The 21,161-nt window shown below is 42.8% G+C and overlaps 1 long non-coding RNA gene across 13 annotated transcripts in view; it reads right to left on the minus strand.

Moving 5' to 3' along the window:
* Positions 1-21,161, minus strand: part of LOC120405505 — a 92,543-nt gene that overhangs the window by 28,157 nt on the left and 43,225 nt on the right. The window contains exons 5-8 of one of the 13 annotated variants that reach the window (XR_005598615.1): positions 17,490-17,576; positions 11,493-11,558; positions 6,576-6,703; positions 5,904-5,959 (exon numbers count right to left, since the gene is read on the minus strand). The exons of 9 other annotated variants lie outside the window; for them this stretch is intronic. This is a non-coding gene — a long non-coding RNA (uncharacterized LOC120405505). The remainder of the gene's footprint in view (positions 1-5,903; positions 5,960-6,575; positions 6,704-11,492; positions 11,559-17,489; positions 17,577-21,161) is intronic. 3 more of the 13 variants (XR_005598614.1, XR_005598613.1, XR_005598611.1) reach the window with 3 other exon arrangements.

Consider the following 21,161-nt stretch of genomic DNA (forward strand, 5'->3'; position numbering starts at 1 on the left):
TTGCTCAGGCACATAGAGGATGCTATCATTGTCAGAAACTATTCAAAACCCATGAAATTAAGAGTAGGGTGAAACTTTAACAGAAACCCACATCGGCAAAAATATGGATAATGGGGTTTTTAATCTCAGTGGGAGACATCACTAGTGGTCATCTTACACTGTCTCACAAGGAAAGGGATGGAGACTACAGATGGGTAAATAACTGATTTTTTTGGTTCATTGGCACTTCAAAAAATAGGCTGGGGTTAAAAGGCAACTGATTTTTTTTTTAATTTTCAGCAAATTAAAACATTTGGAAAAATTTAATTTTGGGTTGAACAAAACATTCCATCTCTGGGTAGTGGGGTCCTTGGTAGAGTAGATGGCCTAGCAGTTAGCATCCTCCCCAGCCGTAGGTAGGGGTTAGTGGTAGGGGAACTTATGCCCACCTACTCCACCAGGCTCTGACCCAGGGCCATATGAGGGTCATCAATGGTGGCACCTGGAGAGAATTGTGGGCCCCCTGTGTTACTTTCCATGAGTCGCTTCCTATCACTGCTCTCTCTGCTTCCAGTCCCAGCTAAGAAGAAAGAAAATATAATAAGGAAACCAAACCATCAGCCCCAAATGGGCTCAGTACCCAGCCTTAGTGTCTCAGGGAGGCATCTCTGCCTCCTTTCACAGGAGCCTGCAGGATAGGCCTGCATTCCTCCCCAGGCTCTCACCTTCTCAGCGGGGTTGCTCCCCTTCAATCCTGTCCAGTTGGAGCATGCTCTGCAGGGTTGGGGTGGGGGACTATCTGAGCCCAGTATAGTCTTTTATCCCCTTCCATCCCAGTGTGAGGTTTATATACTTATCCCACTCTCAAAAGTGGCTTTTCTTTTATCTACAAGGGTATCTACATGAAATGGGGTCTACAAAGCCCACACTGAACATAGACAGAAGGGGGGAGGAGACTCTCTTCTGTTTACAAGCAAGCAGCTTGATCACAATCACAAGCAGCTGCCAGAGCTGTCAATCATGGAGGCAGGCACCCACAGCTGCAACCAATAGAGGAAACAAGGCCTGGTACAAAAGAGGGAGAGTGCAGCGAAGGAAAGGGAGGCAGAAAGGGCTGGGATAGCAAGGTGGTGACAGTCCTGCACCAGGCTGCTTCCAAGAAAACAGCCACGAGATGGAAAGAGACCAAAAGCCCAGAAGGTGAAGGGCTGACAGGCTTAATTGAAGATGAGGGTCCAAGAACTGACCTGACTGAGAGCAAACTAAGGTGGGTCAATCAAGAGAAGCTAAGGCCCCTCAGAGACCACCCCAAGAGGCAGTGACAGTGTGTTACTAAAGTTGCGATTGCAGTTAACCATCCCTGCAAAAAGGGAATGAAAAGCAAAACAAAAAAAAAACCCCTTCCCTCCTTTTTTTTCTATATACACAAGGGAACTATGGAGGTGAATCAGCTCCTGCAATGGCTGGCTGACTCATAAGCACAACAACAATAGGGAAAACAACAGGTATTTGAACAGATGGCAGCCCATCAGCAACTGTTTTTGCAATGGGTGGCAGCACTAGTACTGGCCACTACCCCTCAGAGTTCTGCCCCTATGGGGAATGCGTCCCTCATAATTCAGAGGATCACTGCAATCCTGATGCTCCCCAAGGTGATAACAGATGATGACCTGGAATCATTCCTGGTAACCTTTGAGAGGATAGCCTTGCCTTTCCACTGGCCTACAGCCCAGTGGGTGATCTGGCTCATCCACTCCTCATCAGGGAAGCCTAGGCAGGCAACATACCTGGAGCTTGATGATGCAGCAGCCCAGAACTATGAGCAAGTGAAGGCAGCCACATTGGACATGCTCGGACTAGATGAAGAGATCCACCACAAGTGTTTTTGCCATGAGTGCTACCCCTCAAGGCACAGGCAATCGCCCAAAGCTTTAAGGTTAAAGCCAGAGTCCCGGATGGGACCCCAGACAGCTGATCTCAGTAATGGAACAGTTCATACGGATTCTTCTGCCCACTGGCTGAGACTGGGTTTGTAAACACTGACTGGTAACTCTAGCTGAGGCCACATGCCTCATGGACTATATGGCCACACAAGCCATTTGGGGATCTTCTCCAGAAGAAATAACTGCTCCAGATACATTGGAGAAGGAAATGGGCCAGGGATCCAAGCGTGGTGGCCCCCTCATGTAAACCCCAAGAAAACGCTGACAGCTGACCGGTTGATGGACAGGATGGGGGCAGGCAAATGCCTTAAGTTTCGTGAGTAATATTTCCATATAACAGTAGGTCTGTGCCTTTAAGTGCCCTGCCAGCTCCTTGCCCCACGCCTACGTAGGAACAAGGACCGAGTGGACATTAAGCCAACACTGGCTGTATTTTCCTGAGCTCTTGCAGAGACTTCCATTAACACAGGAGCCTGAGGAAGACATCCTAGAAGAGATGTTAGAGTTCTTGTTTCCTTTTAAGGACCCCGACCTTTTTACCTCCCGGCCTAACAAAAGAAAATCCCAGAAAGAAAAAAGGAGAGAAAGGAAAAAGCAAATTTGGTGAGAGAGGCTGTGATGGTACCTCCCATAAGGCTTTATGGGAATATGTCATAACTGGAATATGTTTTGTGCCGCCTGTGCCATGTAACATATCTCTGTAAAGGTTATGGTCTACTATATCTATTCATCATATTTGTACACATATATCATTTTGTACTTGAGGTTAAGAATATTGGTTGTATGCCTGCTTGATTTCTAAGTAAGCTTTGTGAGGCATTTGGTCAGCTTCTTTAGGAAGGAATTTGCAAGGTTAAGCAACCGATCAGGAAGCACTTGGGGAACAATGCATCTTGGAATGCTCCAATCCACATAAGAAGTCTTTCTGCTGACATACAAGATACCATGTGGACAATGGCTTCTGCCTGTAAAGACTGAGAGTCATGCATGGACATGTGACTTGTCCAGGTGACTCCAGAACTCCATCTTGGAGCTGGACTTTGCATAGGAGTGAGGAGGGGGGTCTCCACCCACAAGAGAAAGTCTATTTAAACCCCTGGGAGACCCCTCCATTTTGTCTTCAGCTGGCTAAGGAAGGACCCTCTCCACCCCCCAGGATACTTGAAGGAAACTTGAACAAAGAACAGTAACTACAGGGGGTGTGAGTGATTGCTGGACCCAGGCTAAAAGAAGATTAGTCTGTAAAAGAGAGCATTCTGGAACTGGTAAGGAGCTTATCTGTATTTGGTTTGATTAGACATAGATTTGCGCATTTTATTTTATTTTATTTTGCTTGGTGACTTACTTTGTTCTGTCTGTTACTACTTGGAACCACTTAAATCCTACTTTCTGTATTTAATAAAATCACTTTTTAATTATTAATTAACTCAGAGTATGTATTAATACCTGGGAAAGCAAACAGCTGTGCATATCTCTCTATCAGTGTTATAGAGGGCGAACAATTTATGAGTTTACCGAGCATAAGCTTTATACAGGGTAAAATGGCTTTATTTGGGTTTAGACCCCATTGGGAGTTGGGCATCTGAGTGCTAAAGACAAGCACACTTTTGTAAGCTGTTTTCAGGTAAACCTGCGGCTTTGGGTCTTTGTTGGAGCAGACGGGAGTGTCTGGCTCAGCAAAACAGCGTGCTGAAGTCCTGAGCTGGCAGGGAAAACAGGAGCAGAGGTAGTCCTGGCACATCAGTTGGCAGCTCCCGGGGGCGGGGAGGGGTCTGTGATCCAACCCATCATAGAGGCAAACCCTTCTGTAGGCATAATAGAGACCACAAACACTGGAGCTGATGCCAGTGGGGTGGAGGACCCCAGACAAGGGCCGTCTGTGGAACCAAATACAGCACCCTCTCCACAACTGAACCTGGAGAAGTTAACTGAACATTTGGATTTCCATGTGGAGCAAAGGAATGATGAGACCTTGAGTCGAGCCTTCAAACAAGTACACCCAATAGATGACGAAGAGGTGGATCCCTTAAAGGCACAGGAGTACCCCTACTTTGCCCTTAAAACAGACTTTTTATATTGCATAGACCAAGACAAGCAGACACAAGAGATACAGACACAACTGCTAGTACCTTGGGAGTTTCGCCATGAATTACTGCTTCTGGCACATGCAACCCCATGTGGTAGACATCTCAGGAAAGACAAGGTACAGTATAGGATCCTGGCCCAATACTTTTGGCCAGGGCTCTTTAAGGAAGTCAAGAATTTCTGCACCTTGTGTCCTAAATGCCAATTAACAGCCCCTAAGGGAATCCCGTGGGCTTCACTAGTACCCCTTTCTTTGCTGGAGACTTCTTTTGAAATAATAGGAATTGACCTTATAGGACCTCTAGAGAAGAATCATAGAACTGGAAGGGACATCGAGAGGTCATCTAGTCCAGTCCCCTGCACTCGTGGCAGAATTATCTAAGACCATTCCTGACAGGTGTTTGTCTAACCTGCTCTTAAAAATCTCCAATGATGGAGATTCCACAACCTCCCTAGGCAATTTATTCCAGTGCTTAGCTACCCTAACAGTTAGGAAGTTTTTCCTAATGTCCAACCTAAACCTTCCTTGCTGCAATTTAAGCCCATTGCTTCTTGTCCTATCCTCAGAGGTTAAGAAAAACAATTTTTTCCCTCCTCCTTGTAACAACCCTGAACATACTTGAAAACTGTTATCATGTCCCCTCTCAGTCTTTTCTTTTCCAGGCTAAACAAACCCAGTTTTTTCAATCTTTCCTCACAGATCATGTTTTCTAGACCTTTAATCATTTTTGTCGCTCTTCTCTGGACTCTCTCCAATTTGTCCACATCCTTCCTGAAATGTGATGCCCAGAACTGGACACAATACTCCAGTTGAGGCCTAATCAGCATGGAGTAGAGAGGAAGAATTACTTCTCATGTCCTGCTTACAGCACTCCTGCTAATACATCCCAGAATGATGTTCGCTTTTTTTGCAACAGCATTATATTGTTGACTCATATTTAGTTTGTGGTCCACTATGACCCCTATATATCCCTTGCCACAGTACTCCTTCCTAGGTAGTCATTTCCCATTTTATATGTGTGCAACTGATTGTTCCTTCCTAAATGGAGTCCTTTGCATTTGTACTTATTGAATTTCATCCTATTTGCTTCAGACCATTTCTCCAGTTTGTCCAGATCATTTTGAATTTTAATCCTATCCTCCAAAGCACTTGCAACCCCTCAGAGCTTGGTATCATCCGCATAAGTGCAATCTCTATGTGTTTATCTAAATCATTGATAAAGATATTGAACAGAACCAGACCCAGAACTGATCCCTGCGGGACCCCACTTGTTATGCCCTTCCAGCATGACTGTGAACCACTGATAACTACTCTCTGGGAATGGTTTTCCAAACAGTTTTGCACCCACCTTGTAGGTGCTCCTTCTAGGTTGCATTTCCCTGGTTTGTTTATGAGAAAATCATGTGAGACAGTATCAAAAGCTTTACTAAAGTCAAGATATACCACGTCTACCGCTTCCCCTCATCCACGAGGCTCATTACCCTGTCAAAGAAAGCTATCAGGTTGGTTTGACATGATTTGTTTTTGACAAATCCATGCTTACAGTTACTTATCACCTTATGATCTTCTAGATGTTTGCAAATTGATTGCTTAATTATTTGCTGCAATATCTTTCTGAGTACAGAAGTTAAGCTGACTGGTCTGTAATTTCCCAGGTTGTCTTCATTTCTCCTTTTATAGATTGGCTCTATATTTGCCCTTTTCCAGTCTTCTGGAATCTCTCCCATTTTCCATGACATTTCAAAGATAATCACTAATGGCTCAAACATCTCCTCAGTCAGCTCCTTAAGTATTCTAGGATGCATCTCATCAGGCCCTGGTGACTTGAAGACATCTAACTTTTCTAAGTAATTTTTAACTTGTTCTTTCCCTATTTTAGACTCTTCTGATCCTACCTCATTTTCACTGGCATTCACAATGTTAGACGTCCAATCACCTTCTTTGGGGAAACCTAAACAAATAAGTCATTAAGCACCTCTGCCATTTCCACATATTGTGTTATTATTTCCCCCCCCCCCCCATTGAGTAATGGCCCTACCCTGTCCTTGGTTTTCCTCTTGCTTCTAATGTATTTGTAAAATGTTTTCTTGTTACCCTTTGTGTCTCTAGCTAGTTTGATCTCGTTTTGTGCCTTGGCCTTTCTAATTTTGTCCCTAAATACTTGTGTTATTTGTTTATATTCATCCTTTGTAATTTGACCTAGTTTCCACTTTTTGTAGGACTCTTTTTTGATTTTTAGATCATTGAAGTTCTCCTGGTTAAGCCAGGATGGTCTCTTGCCATACTTTCTATCTTTCCTACACAGTATACTTTCTCGCAGGGAAAGTTTCTGGCTGACATATACTGTCAGATGGTCTTCTCCATCTACCTCTTGGGAAGGACCTGCCCCTAGTCCTACCTCAGATGTATCTATTTGTAGAACAGAGTGATGTGGGTGCTTGTGGGGGCATGGCCTGGGGAGGGAGCGCTGCGGGTGCTGCGGGGAGGGTGCTGCAGGTGCTGGGGGAAGGGGGTGGCAGATGCTTGGGGGGGGGAGTGGGCGGGGCTGGGGCAGGTTCCCTACCCACCGCTTCTGGGAGGCAGCGACCTCCAGCTCCTAGATCCACATGCTGCCTCTTCTTCGTCCCAAGAAGCCCTGGTTCTGCAGCTCCCATTGGCTGGGAACCATGGCCAACGGGAGCGGTGGGGGAGGTGCCTGTGGGCAGAATGCCTCTGGATATCACCATATACTTCTCATTGTGGACTATACCACCAGATACCTGGAAGCCATACCACTCTGGTCTATAACTGCTAAGATTATTGCTAATGAGTTACTGAAAGTCTTTGCATGGGTTTCCTAGAGAAATCCTGACAGACCAGGGGACAAATTTCACATCCTGTCTGATGAGAGAAGTATAAGAATTATTAAAAATCAAATCATTATGCAAATCTGTGTACCACCCACAGACAGATGGCTTAGTAGAAAGATTCAATAAGACACCCAAGAACATCTCAAGAAATTCATTGCCCAGGATCCCCAACACAGGGACCATCTACCCCCAGCCTTATTCTTCACCATCAGAGAAGTGCCACAAGCCCCAACAGGGTTTTCACCCTTTGAACTGCTATATGGAAGACAAATGAGGGTTATTCTCTACCTGGTATGGGAAACCTGTGACAGCCAAGCACTGAGAGCTGAAAACTTAGTGAAGTCTGTTTTAAAGTTGTGTGAGAAACTGGAGGAGGCTTTGGGGGCATACACCAGAGAAAATGTCAGGGAAGCACAGGAACAATAACAAAGACAGTATACTAAAGTGGCGTAGATGCACATCTTTCAACTGAGCAACAGAATTCTACTACTTCTTTTAAGCTTGGAATCATAGTTAATAGCCAAGTGGCCAGGCCCTTATAAGGTGATAAAGAAAGTGGGGATTGTAGACCATGTGGTCAAATAACCAGGTAAGAGAAAGGAACAATAAATTTACCATGTAAATATACGGAAGCCCTGGAAAGACAGAGAAAACCTTTTCATCACATCATATCTGGAAGAACTAGAACTAAAACCCCAAGTTAATGACTGCCTAAAAGAAACCTCAGAACCCCTTGGAAGAATATAAACCGAAAGCAAAAGGAACAGGCACTCCAACTGGTGGTCACTTTCCCACAGCTATTTTCAGCTCTCCCTGGGAAGACGTTCCTGACACAATGTCACATTAATACCAAACTTGTTAAAGTAATACAGGAAGGGCTCTGACCAATCCCCAACAAGGTGAAAGTGGTTGTTCCAAAAAAGATCAGGACCATTTTAGAATTCAGAGTGATAGAAGAATTCTAGAGTGATTGGAGGTGTCCTATTGGGCTGGTCCCAAAGCCAGATGGCTCACTAATGTTTTGCATAGATTTCAGAAAAGTGAATTCACTTTCTAAATTTGATGCCCCATCCAAGTGGATGAACTCTTAGACCAAATGTGCAAAGCCCAATACATCACCACTTTAGATTTGACAAGGGGGCATTAGCAGATCCCCTTAATGCCAGAATTCCAGGAGAAGATGGCTTTTTCTATGCCGTTCAGCCTATTTCATTTTAAGACCATGACCTTTGGGTTATAGTTACACAGAGTGGCAGCCACTTTTCAATGTTTGATGGACTGATTACTCCAACAGCACAGTCAATATGCGATAGCATATCTAGACAATGTAGTTAACTCTAGCAAGAATTGGGACTCCCATCTAGACAAAGTAGCTGCTGTTCTCCAATCACTAAGGGCTAGTCTACACTGTGTGTGTGTGGGGGGGGCGGGGTGTTCTGATGTAAGATACGCAACTTCAGCTACGAGAATAGCATAGCTGAAGTTGACTTATCTTATTTCGACTTACCTCCCGTCCTCATGGCACGGGATTGACGGCCGCGGCTTCTCCGTCGACTCCGCTTCCGCCTCTCACCCTGGTGGAGTTCTGGAGTTGACGGGGAGCGTGGTGGGGATCGATTTATCGCGTCTAGATAAATTGATCCCCGATAGATCGATCGCTACCCGCCGATCCGGCGGGTAGTGTGGACGTACCCAAAGCCAATCATGGAGGCAGACACCCAGACTGCAACCAGAGGAAACAAGGCCTGCTATAAAAGGGAGAGTACAGAGAAGAAAAGAGATGACAAGCCCAAAAAGTGAAGGGCTGACAGGCCTAACTGAAGGCAAGGATCCAGGAACTGACTGGACTAAGAGAAAACTAAAGAGGATCAGTCAGGAAGCTAGTAAGCCTCACTTCAGTACCGGGCAAATTGGTTGAAACTATCGTAAAGAACAAAATTGTCAGACACATCTTCTTCTTCCTCTTATTCACTCCCAGTGGAGCATAAGGCGTCAACCATTCTCCTCCATTCATTTCGTTCTTGAGCGAGGCAGCAAATTTCATCCCACTTCATTCCCATGCCTTTCATTTCCTCTTCAATGGTCCTTCGCCACATCCCCAATGGTCTACCTCTCCTCCTTCTTCCTTGTGGTGTCCATCGTAGGGCAATATGAGGGTGTCTATCAGCACCCATTCTCAACACATGCCCCAACCATCTCCATCTTCGTTGTTTGGCTTCATCCACTATGTTGTTAATGCCCGTTAATCGGCTCACTTCAACATTGGTGATACGCTGCGGCCAGTGTATGTTAAGAATTCGCCTAAGACACCTTCCTTCAAAACCCCGAAGCCGACTTTCTATCTTCTTGTTGGTCCTCCATGTTTCTGCCGCATAAAGCAACACAGAGCGGACGTTCGACCTGTAGATCTCTACCTTGGTTTTCATTTGCAAGATGGCCGACCTCCAAATGTTCTGAAGTCTATAGAATGCAGTTGCTGCAAGACCGATTCTGGTAGATATCGCCTTCTGAATATTACCATCAGCCGATATGTAACTACCAAGATATTTAAAATCGTTCACCTCCTCCAATTCTACGTCACATACTACTGTCGTCGTCGAGCTGGCTGTTTTTACTTTCATTGTTTTGCTCTTACCGGCGTGGATATTAAGTCCCACGCACCTTGCTGCTCTACCCACTCTATCAGTCTTCTCTTGGAGGTCCATCTGAGAGCTTGAAATCAAGGTGATGTCATCCGCAAAGTCACAATCTTCAATATGACCAGAGGGTCCCCATGCGATCCCTCTTGGCCTATCTTCGGTGGCTTTCCACATCACCCAGTCTATAACCACAAGAAATAGGATGGGCGAAATAACACATCCTTGTCTAACTCCCGTTCTCACATGGAACCACTCGCTCCACTGTCCTTCACGGCGAACACAACACTTATTATCGGCATACATATCTTTGAGGATCTTAATAACTTTCGGAGGGAATCCATATGTTTTTAGGATATTCCAGAGAGATGGATGGTGGACGCTATCAAATGCCTTCTCGAAATCAAGGTAGTTAATGAACAGTGGCGAGTTCCATTCAAGGGATTGTTCCATTATCATACGTAATACAAATATCTGATCAACGCATCCTCTCCCACTCCTAAATCCTGTTATGTTCTTCCTATGTGTGTCAGACACATAGGTGAACATAATTTGTCGGGAAATAGTCAACATGGTTTTTGTAAAGGGAAATCATACCTCACCAATCTAATAGAATTTGAGGGGTCAACAAGCATGCGGACAAATTTGCAGATGATACAAAACTACTCAGGATAGTTAAGTTCCAGGCAAAAGGATCTCACAAAACTGGGTGACCTGGCAACAAAATGGCAGATAAAATGTAATATTGATAAATGCAAAGTAATGCACACTGGAAAATAATCCAACTATACATACACAATGATGAGGTCTAAATTAGCTGTTACCACTCAAGAAAGAGATCTTGGAGTCATTGTGGATAGTTCTCTGAATTCATCCACTCACTGTGCAGCAGCAGTCAAAAAAGCAAACAGAACGTTGGGAATCATCAAGAAAGAGATAGATAATAAGACAGAAAATATCATATTGCCTCTGTATAAATCCATGGTATGCCCACACCTTGAATACTGCGTGCAGATGGGGTTGCTCCATCTCAAAAAAGATATATTGGAATTGGAAAAGGTTTGGAAAAGGGCAACAAAAATGATTAGAGGTATGGAACGGCTGCCGTATGAGGAGAGATTAATAAGACTGGGACTTTTCAGCTTGGAAAAGAGATGACTATGGGGGGATATCTTAGAGGTCTATAAAATCATGAGTAGTGTGGAGAAAGTAAATAAGGAAGTGTTATTTACTCATCATAACACAAGAACTAGGGGCCACCAAATGAAATTAATAGGTAGCAGGTTTAAAACAAACACAAGAAAGTATTTTTTCTACGCAATGCACTGTCAACCTCTGGAACTCCTTGCCATAGGGCGTTGTGAAGGCCAATACTATAATGGGGTTCAAAAGGGAGCTAGAGAGATTAATGGAAGATAGGTCCATCAATGGCTATTAGCCAGGATGGGCAGAAATGGTGTCCCTAGCCTCTGTTTGCTAGAAGCTGGGATTGGGTGACAGGGCATGGATCACTTGATGATAACCTATCTGTTCATTCCCTTTGGGGCACCTGCCATTGGCCACCATCAAAGGACAGGATACTGGGCTTGATGGATCTTTGGTCTGACCCAGTATGGCCGTTCTTATGAGAAGCTGAGGCCCCTTGAGAGACCACCTCAAGACATGTTGATAATGGCCATTAGCTGCTGTATGCCCAATCTAGAAGTGTTCTGAATTATACAATTAAGCTTAAATTTCAGAGCATAATTTTTTACTTATATCAAAACTTTATAGGAACACAGCAGAGAAAATGCACTTTAATAATAAACATAATTAAAAACATTTGAGACACATGTCCGTGTTTTATTAGTAACTAAAAACAATGGTATGTTGCAATTTAGTTATGTGGGTTGATCTGCTGCTATGTTATATGGCAGTTCCAAAGACGTGTCACAGGCCTAGTTGTAAAAGTGTGGAACCCACTATTAACAAATTCAATTTTTTAACTTTAACTACTCACCCCCTCCTTTTCTTCTAAAGTGAAGTCACATATCATCCCTCACAAAAGGCTCAGTCCTAAGGCAAGCTGAAATAACGACAATCCTTAGTGAAACATCCCCACCCTAGATATGCATGTTTATAGAAGAGAAGAAAAGTAAAATCTGGAGGAAAGTTTGGTTAGTTTTTTAGAAGGCTTCAGTGCTGTTAATGGAGCTGAGATACTCTGATGAAGGGTACCTTAGAAATGTTGTTAATGTTACTAATTAATATGAAGAATTAGAAATGTAAAGGAACAACAAAATAGGAACAAGAAGTTCAGCTGGTGTAAAGCATAACAGCTTAACTTAAATCATTTTTTCCCACTGTTCTGGCAGTACAAATGGGCCACATAGCTTCCTTAAATAGCCACCTGGAGATTCCACCATTGCATTTGGGATTTGTATAATTAATTAACTCATTTCTTAGGGTATATGTCAAGGTGATGGAAGGTTTCATCTAAAAATCTGACTAAAGAACCCAGTAAAGGTTTGAATGCTGCCTCGTGTATCCCTCCACAGAAAGGATGGTGGTTAGTTTGCCATTGGCATCACGTTGGAGGAATCTACCATATTTGAACTCATTAACCTTTTTTATTCCATGGGACTATTTAGTCACAGTTGGAAGATTCCCTGAAGTTTGTGAACTATTACTGTACATATAGAGGAACACAGATCATTTGTGAGTTATAAGTGGACAACTCACTGCCAACTCTGTCTAATCTAGCATATGTGTCTGTATTTACATAGCACCAATCATCATAGTATGTAACTACATCAACCTGTTTGCCCTCTAACAATGCAGTTGATAAACAGGTTCTAGGCTTAAATATCACAAGATTACCAAGGCCAAATGCTTCAAAAATAGCCTCTAATTTTGAATAACTTGGGCTCGATTTTCAGAAGTGTTGACCACCCAAAACTCCAGCTAAAATCAATGGAAGCTGAGGCTGCAAAGCACCTCTGACTCAAAAAGTCAGAAATTAGGCAATCAGAAATCAAGGGCACCCAAAATTAGAAGCCATTTTCATAAATAGTTTGGAAAGAGAACACATGCTGAACCCCATGTTGGGGAAAACAAGGAATATGATACAACATGGTCCTTTACATGAGTTATTCACATTATGTTGTAATCCTTGCTCTCCTGTCCTCTCTCCCCCCACCCTTTTAAAAAATCTTTCTTTAAAAAGTCTTTTGTGATTCCAACTAAAGCATCCTCCGGGTTCAGCAGATGGTTGCAGTTAGCTATTTGTTTGTCTGGTTATTGAGTTTCATGGAATGGAATTTTGAAACAGCAATTGTACTTGCTGCATAACAAGTAGAGCTGGGCTGAAAAATTGAAATTTCTGTTCTAAGGTAATTCCAAAAACAATTTGTTTTGGAAATGTCAAAACATTTAGTTTTGGCTCAGTTTGACATTAATCTGTGCCCCCTGAGCTGCCATGGTGCCTTATAGGAGCTGTAGTTTGAAAGCCTCTGACCCCAATTCACTCCTATGGGCTGGCTTCCCCAACCAGACTAACTATCCCATGAGGAATCAAGCTCACATGTCTCCTATGATGTACCACATCAGTTCAACCAGATGGGACACTATATTGCATCATGGGAGAAGTAATTCAGGTACCCCGAGTCCCTCCCCTACAGGCCAGGCTCTCTCTCTGGCTGGACTACAACTCTCATGAGGCAGTGCATCACCTCAGGCAGACAAAAATTAATGTCAACCTGATCCAAAATTAAACATTTGAATTCAGTTTAACAAATTGAAATGTTTAGATTCGGGTTTACCTGATCTGAAACAAAATATTTTGTTTAAATTATTTCAGTAGAAAATTAAAAAAAAAATTTCAGCAAACGTGAAGTTTTCTTGAGGAAAATTGCATTTCCCATTGAATAAACATTTCAATGGATCATTCCTGACCAGCTGTACTAACGAGTAATGTAGGTCCTCTTGTATCCCATTGGAAAAGAGGTTAGTTTAAGTTGACATCAATAAGTGCTATAGTAATTACACACTAGGCACAGGTTCTGGCCTCTGCTAGCGAGCACCAGGGGTTACACTGGGGAAACAGCTCTGAGCTGTTACCTTGCAGGTGTATGAAAAATAAACTGTATTCCTTATACTTTGCTTTAAAGTCTATTTGTAGTTTAGGAACTTCCTGGCTATGAACAATAAATGCCATTGAACAGCATTGTCAAAGGTATTAATGGCAGTTAGGCATGTGGCTGCCATTGACTTTTAATTGGAATTAGATAATTAACTGCGACTGGTACATTTGAATATCTTTTTCATATAAACATAATGAAACAGGGACTAAAGGCCTCAACCAGATCAGAGCCCCATTGTGCTAGATGCTGTAGAGATATAATAAATGACAGTCTCTGCCTCACAATGTATAGCTGCACTCTAATCCCAATTAAGTAAGGATGAAACTTGTTTAAATATGTCTACACGAGGGATTTGTACCAATTTAACTAGATCAACTTTTTAATAGATTTAGGTAAATCCGTGCACATTTCTAGTATAGACAAGGTCTTAGACTCCTTTACACTCAGATTTATTGGGCCAAATTGATAGGTGATGTGCAAGTGGTGGATTATAAATTTTACAGTGGTCAGCAGGTGTGAGTCTAGGGGCTAGCAGCTTCACAAAGGGATTTAAGCATTGCAAAGTTCAGCATTGCAACACCTGACTCTTAGGCCTGGTCTACACTACGCGTTTATACCGAATTTAGCAGCGTTAAACCGATTTAACCCTGCACCCGTCCACACAACGAAGCCCTTTATATTGATATAAAGGGCTCTTAAAACCGATTTCTGTACTCCTCTCCAACGAGGGGAGTAGCGCTGAAATCGGTATTGCCATGTTGGATTAGGGTTAGTGTGGCCGCAATTCGACGGTATTGGCCTCCGGGCGGTATCCCACAGTGCACCATTGTGACCGCTCTGGAAAGCCATCTGAACTCGGATGCACTGGCCAGGTAGACAGGAAAAGCCCCGCGAACTTTTGAATTTCATTTCCTGTTTGCCCAGCGTGGAGCACTGATCAGCACGGACTGTACGGGAGATACTGGATCTGATCGCTTTATGGGGAGACAAATCTGTTCTATCAGAGCTCTGTTCCAGAAGACGAAATGCCAAAGCATTTGAAAAAATCTCCAGACAGAGGCCACAGCAGGGACTCAACACAGTGATGCATGACAAGCGTAATGGAAAGCCAAAGAATCAAATGGACGCTCATGGAGGGAGGGAGGGGGAACTGAGGACTCCAGCTATCCCACAGTTCCCGCAGTCTCCGAAAAGCATTTGCATTCTTGGCTGAGCTCCCAATGCCTGAAGGGTCAAAAACATTGTCCCTGGTGGTTCAGGGTATATCTCATCAATTTACCCCCCTCCCGCCCCTGTGAAAGAAAAGGGGAAAAAATCATTTCTCGCCTTTTTTCAATGTCACCGTATGTCTACTGCATGCTGCTGGTAGACGCGGTGCTGCGGCGCTCAACAGCAGCATCCCCTCCCCTTCCTTTCCTGATGGCAGATGGTACAAAATGGTGGAAAACCGTCCTCATCATCCCGTGAGTGCTCCTGGCTGGCCTCAGTGAGGTCGGCCGGGGGCGCCTGGGCAACAATGGGAATGACTCCTGGTCATTCCCGGCAGATGGTGCAAAAGGATTGAAAACCATCTTCATCATAGCAACTGGGGGCTGAGCTCCATCAGCCCTCCCTTTCATGTCTAATGAAGAATCTGTACTGCCTGGACTATCATAGCAGAGGGAGGCTGCCTTCCCCTCATTTTATCTCACTAAAAAGTCGGTGTTTCTTATTCCTGCATTCTTTATTACTTCATCACACAAATGGGGGGGACACTGCCATGGTAGCCCAGGAAGGTTGGGGAAGGAGGGAAGCAACGGGTGGGGTTGTTGCAGAGGCACCCCCTAGAATGGCATCATCATTTTTGCGGGATCTCTGGGGCTCTGACCTGGAGCGGCTATGCTCTCTGGTTCTCTAGTACACTTGTCCCATATTCTAGGCAGGACTGACTCTATTTTTAGACAAAACATAAAGAAGGGAATGACCTGGGGAGTCATTCCCATTTTTGTCCATGTGCCCCCGGCCGACCTCAGTGAAGCCAGCCAGGAGCACCCATGACAGCAGCAGACGGTACAAAAGGACTGATAACCGTCATCGCCAATTTCCAATTGCAAACGGTGCAAAATGACTGATAAACATCATCGCCAATTTCCAATTGTAGACGGTGCTATAGCTGGTAACCGTCTCTGCTACCTTGCAAAGGCAAATGAATGCTGCTGTGTAGCACTGCAGTACCACGTCTGTCAGCAGCATCCAGTACACATACGGTGACAGTGACAAAAGGCTAAATGGGCTGCATGGTTGCCATGCTATGGCGTCTGCCAGGGCAATACAGGGCAAAAGGGCGCAAAATGATTGTCTGCCGTTGCTGTCACGGAGGAAGGATTGAGTGATAACATTTACCCAGAATCACCCGCGACACTGTTTTTGCATTGGGATCTCAACCCAGAATTCCAATGGATGGGGGAGACTGCGGGAACTATGGGATAGCTACAGGATAGCTACCCACAGTGCAACACTCTGGAAATTGACGCTAGTCTCCATACATGGACGCACACCGCCGAAATAATGTGCTTAGTGTGGCCGCGTGCACTCGACTTTATACAATCTGTTTTAAAAAAACGGTTTATGTAAAATCGGAATAATCCCGTAGTACATAAACATAAGAACATAAGAAAGGCCGTACCGGGTCAGACCAAAGGTCCATCTAGCCCAGTATCTGTCTACCGACAGTGGCCAATGCCAGGTGCCCCTGAGGGAGTGAACCTAACAGGCAATGATCAAGTGATCTCTCTCCTGCCATCCATCTCCATCCTCTGACGAACAGAGGCTAGGGACACCATTCTTACACATCCTGGCTAATAGCCATTTATGGACTTAGCCACCATGAATTTATCCAGCCCCCTTTTAAACATTGTTATAGTCCTAGCCTTCACAACCTCCTCAGTAAGGAGTTCCACAAGTTGACTGTGCGCTGCGTGAAGAAGAACTTCCTTTTATTTGTTTTAAACCTGCTGCCTATTAATTTCATTTGGTGACCCCTAGTTCTTGTATTATGGGAATAAGTAAATAACTTTTCCTTATCCACTTTCTCAACATCACTCATGATTTTATATACCTCTATCATGTCCCCCCTTAGTCTTCTCTTTTCCAAACTGAAGAGTCCTAGCCTCTTTAATCTTTCCTCATATGGGACCCTCTCTAAACCCCTAATCATTTTAGTTGCTCTTTTCTGAACCTTTTCTAGTGCTAGAATATCTTTTTTGAGGTGAGGAGACCACATCTGTACACAGTATTCGAGATGTGGGCGTACCATGGATTTATATAAGGGCAATAATATATTCTCAGTCTTATTCTCTATCCCCTTTTTAATGATTCCTAACATCCTGTTTGCTTTTTTGACCGCCTCTGCACACTGCGTGGACATCTTTAGAGAACTATCCACGATAACTCCAAGATCTTTTTCCTGACTCGTTGTAGCTAAATTAGCCCCCATCATGTTGTATGTATAGTTGGGGTTATTTTTTCCAATATGCATTACTTTGCATTTATCCACATTAAATTTCATTTGCCATTTTGTTGCCCAATCACTTAGTTTTGTGAGATCTTTTTGAAGTTCTTCACAATCTGCTTTGGTCTTAACTATCTTGAGTAGTTTAGTATCATCTGCAAACTTTGCCACCTCACTGTTTACCCCTTTCTCCAGATCATTTATGAATAAATTGAATAGGATTGGTCCCAGGACTGACCCTTGGGGAACACCACTAGTTACCCCTCTCCATTCTGAGAATTTACCATTAATTCCTACCCTTTGTTCCCTGTCCTTTAACCAGTTCTCAATCCATGAAAGGACCTTTCCTTTTATCCCATGACAGCTTAATTTAGTGTAGACATACCTTTAGATGCCTTACTATTTCATGGAATTCACAGCACTGAGTTAGGCACTAAGGCTCCTGATACAATCCACATGGAGAATTGGGTGCCTAAAAAGGGATTCACAGAAGCCAATATGATGAGCGGGCAGGTGCCTAAACTAGTCAGTAAGAAAAGCCAAGGAAAGGGGTGTGGCTTAAACACAGCCTTTCAAAAGATGTTAAGTGCCTAATATCTGGCTGGAGGGAGGCGTGCACCTACTGCCACTTGGGATACACAGCTGTGAACCTTCTCACATCAGTTATTTCGCAGGAAAACCCAAGGAGGCTTATACCTAATAGCCCACAGGTTAGGGCACTCAGCCACAAGGCAGAAATACAGGTTCAATCCTTGCTCTGCCTGACTCAGAGCAGGGACTTGAATCCAGGTCTCCCACATGGGTGCCTTAGCTGGTGGGCTATAGAGTCATTCTCTCTCTCTAGTCCAATGACCATGTAATGGAACAAGACAGTTTAGGTTGGACATTAGGAAAAACTTCCTAACTGTCAGGATACTTTCGCACTGAAATGAATTGCCTAGGGAGGTTGTGGAATCTCCATCATTGAAGATTTGTAAGAGCAGGTTAGACAAACACCTGTCAGGGATGGTCTAGATAATACTTAGTCCTGCTTTGAATGCGGGAGACTGAACTAGATGATCTCGTGAGGTCCCTTCCAGTCCTACGATTCTATGATTACATTATAAAATTGGCATTACTGGTTTCTTACTTGCTTAGATGAAGGAAAGAATCCCTTTAAACTCCAGCGTGACTTGATGATCCCTTGTAAATAAACTGAAGTGTAACCTGTGCGGTATTTGCTCTTTTCAGCAATGCCAATATTATTACTCTTTCTGGTGTATGTTTATGTCTTCATGGGATATTTGCCTTTCAGGAATTAATTGTGTCTCAGACCATGCCAGCAATAATATTCACTCACAAAAAAGAAAACCGTATGAAACTCGTGCTGATCAGTTGTGTTTAAAAACATATAAAGGAGGAAATATCTTAAGCTAGACAAAACATCATTTTATTACATACAAGAAATATATTAAAGAAGTTAAGAGTCTGGCTTAAAGGAACAAAATCCAGGAAATTCAGAGGTAAAGGTTTTTCTCTGCCCTTAATTTACCCCTTTAAAGAGTCAAGTGAAATAAGGCAATTAGGGCTAACGTGGTGTTCCTGTAAAGAAGCTTATTAACCCTAGTAGGGTGGTCAAGTTAATCCAGTTTATTTAATATGGTGATCAGTTACTGCTCTGATGGGGTCTAGATGAGAAATTAGATAGCTAATTTTTGCTCAATTTGTTCTTATACAAAACTTCCATTAATACCAGTGGACATTTTGTCTGAGTAGGGGCAGCAGTAGTGGGCCTTTAAATGGCTAACCCTTTCTAGCATAGCTCCTTTTAAAAGATACATTAGACTGATTTTGCCTCTCAGTTAACACACAGGTTTCCAATTTCTGTAGTTTATTGCTTATCACATTTGTCTCATGTGGTCCCTACTTTGAAACCAGACAGAAACAATCTTGCTATCTTGCTATTACTGCAAAACCTTCCTCTTTGAAAAGGCCTTTCTACCATACGACTACCACAACATTGACACCCCATTCTTCTAAAAAAACCCTCAACCCCTCAAACAAAATAAAAAATAACCCTGAACAAAAAAAATCAACCTTAAAACATAAATTAAGGAAAACAAAAACTACCTCAAGTAAAGTTTCTACCCCAAAAAGGGAGATGTGCCAGAGATGCCATAAAATCCACTAGAAACATTGCTGTTAATTGATTTTATGTTGAAGGTGCTCAGATACCATAGCTGTATAAACACTAGGACAGATGGATACATATGAACTAAGAACGGCCATACTGAGTCAGAACCAAGGTCCATCTAGCCCTGTATCCTGTCTTCCAATGCCAGGTGCCACAGAGGGAATGAACAGAACAGGCAATCACCAAGTGATCCATCCCCTGCTGCCCACTCCCTGCCTCTGGCAAACAGAGGCTAAGGACACCATCCCTAGAGGTAGATATATTGGGAGTAACTCCACTGAAGTTACAGCAGTTCTACGCTGGTGCAAATAAAAGAAGAATCAGGCTCCATATACCTTTATATGGCTGAACTCATCTTTTTGTAACTTGGAGATTATATAACACCTTTTTGAACCTTTTGAAGTCATATGCACCTCTGCAGAGTAGGTGTAAAATGCACCAAATCAAAATTCACTTCCACCTGTGCCCAGAGGGTGGGGAGTATATCTGACCCACTTTGCACAGAATGAAAGGACAAGGCGGTGGGGAATCATCTTCATACTCTTCTTGATCAGTTATGATTATTTGATTTGAGTTAAGATTATGATTTTTTTGGTTCTATTTTTTCAAACTATTTAGTACAGCTTGGAAAACAAGTTATGGGATGATTTCAAATGTTATGTTTGGACCTAAAAAGGCTGATTGATCAGGGAAGGACCAGTTTACACATTTACTATTTAGCACATTTACTACTTGCTGCCAAATATGATAGCTCATTCATTTTTGGAAAAGGACGGATCCTCTTATGTTAGTGGCCTGGAAAAATAAGGTATGGGAAATCCTTTCAATGGCAAAAATGACAGACAATCTTATATCAGGATCAAGTAGATTTTATAACATATGGTTAACATCTTTGGAATATGAACAAAATAAATACACAGATAAGAGGCTGACCAAATCCAAATGGGTCTTTTAAAGGTTACAACTCAGATTTGTTAATATTTCTATAGAAAGTTAATATATGTTAATAATGATAAAATAAATAGGGGTTTAAAAGGTCTGATTAACAGTTGGACATTTGAAGTAGTGCAATGGTTTGTAGGGCTTTGTACTTCATGACAAAGAAAAGTTGTTAGACTAAGTTGCTGTGGGTTTTGCATCTGGATTTTATGATGTTTGGCTTTGTAATGGCTGTATATAGAACTGATTCCAGTACTTTAAAATTTTGACTAAATGTAATTAGCTTAAGGGCTTAGAAGATGAAAGTTTATTTGTTTTATACTGGATTGAAGTATAAGTAGCAAAGGTAGCAAGAAAAGTAAGTTATATCTAATTACTGAAGTTTCCAAAGATATACATGTTAGTGTAGGACAGTGGTGGTCAGGAAGTCCAGGGATGTTAGAATTTATTAAGCTTGTAGTAAAAAAAATACCAAATATGTACAATGGAATAAAGAGATTAAGTGAAAACACAACTTGCATAAGGAAGTGTCTGATCATATTTCTTCACAGAAATGCTGTCATAAATGGGTATTGCACATCAGTGTTTCTAGCTTAAACAATGTAACACACAAAATTTCCTAGGGTTTTCAATACATTCAGGTTTTTCCTCACCTAGTTTTCACTGAAGAAGATAGCTTTGATACTCTCTGTCATGTGTTCAGCAGGATAAGAGTAGGGGAGGTGTACAGGTGATCATTAGCACTAAATTCCATTGTGGCATCGGTGATTTATTCAAACCGCTAGTACAGGAAAACAAAGTGCCACAAAACTGACCATCAGGACCTAGCTCCCTGGCAGCCTAATTTTACATTTATGAATCAGTAATACGTCAAAGTACAATTCTAGATAACTAAAAATAAGATTAAAATAAAGTTAGAGTGCCAAAACTGTTCCACATGGGAAA

Source organism: Mauremys reevesii, linkage group 5, assembly GCF_016161935.1.
Source record: "Mauremys reevesii isolate NIE-2019 linkage group 5, ASM1616193v1, whole genome shotgun sequence".
NCBI classification, from domain to species: Eukaryota; Metazoa; Chordata; order Testudines; family Geoemydidae; genus Mauremys; species Mauremys reevesii.